Genomic DNA, 951 nt, shown 5'->3' on the forward strand with positions numbered 1-951 from the left:
GCACGTCACAACCTGCAACCTTCGCTCTGGGATCCACCGCTAGTTTCACTGCCTCTCCCAGCGGTGCTGCCACCCTGCGGCACCAAACGATATCGTGCGAAAAGAAAAAGTACCCTACACATTTATATTGATTAATCGATTACGGAGGAACCTAGGCCTAGATTTTCTATAAAGTATTCAGCTGCGCTGTATCTGATTTTGACATATGGCTGCTTCATCTGCTGCATAATGTGTCGCTGATCCGTGGCATGTAAGACTGCCGAACCGCTCTCCAAGCTGTTAACGTCAGCTTTCGAAACGATGGCCTCTAAGAACAAAATACAAAATTCTGCGACTAATGGACAAACTGAGATTAAATTTGCCATAAGACTTTCGGAGGTTGCTATAGTTCATGGTCCAGTAACACAATGTTACGGTTGCTCAATTTCAACAACATACAAATAAAGTTTTTGCAGTATCGAACAATTCTACTATTACTTTGTTAATACTCGGTCGTTTATAGTGTATTGAAATATAATAAAAATTTTCATAGTCCTAGTCGAGGCAGAAAGAAATCACGTTTCGTGTACCCGTCGACATATTTGATATGCCAAGTGGTCCCGACGGCAACGGCCTTGCCGCAGTGGATACACCGGTTCCCGTGAGATCATCGCAGTTAAGCACTGTCGGGCGTGGTCGGCACTTGGATGGGTGACCATCCAGGCCGCCATGCGCTGTTGCCATTTTTCGGGGTGCACTCAGCCTCGTGATGCCAATTGAGGAGCTACTCGACCGAATAGTAGCGGCTTCCTTCAAGAATACCATCATTACGACCGGGAGAGCGGTGTGCTGACCCCACGCCCCTCCTATCCGCATCATCCACTGAGGATGACACGGCGGTCGGATGGTCCCAGTAGGGCACTCGTAGCCTGAAGACGGTGTGCTTAAGTGGTCCCGATGGGTGTAGACCTA

General features: G+C 48.2%; 1 pseudogene; it reads left to right on the forward strand.

The window, feature by feature from the left end:
• Positions 1-604: 604 nt before the first annotated feature.
• Positions 605-722, forward strand: LOC124791169 (annotated as a pseudogene).
• Positions 723-951: the final 229 nt, after the last annotated feature.

This window comes from Schistocerca piceifrons, chromosome 3 (assembly GCF_021461385.2).
Source record: "Schistocerca piceifrons isolate TAMUIC-IGC-003096 chromosome 3, iqSchPice1.1, whole genome shotgun sequence".
NCBI classification, from domain to species: Eukaryota; Metazoa; Arthropoda; class Insecta; order Orthoptera; family Acrididae; genus Schistocerca; species Schistocerca piceifrons.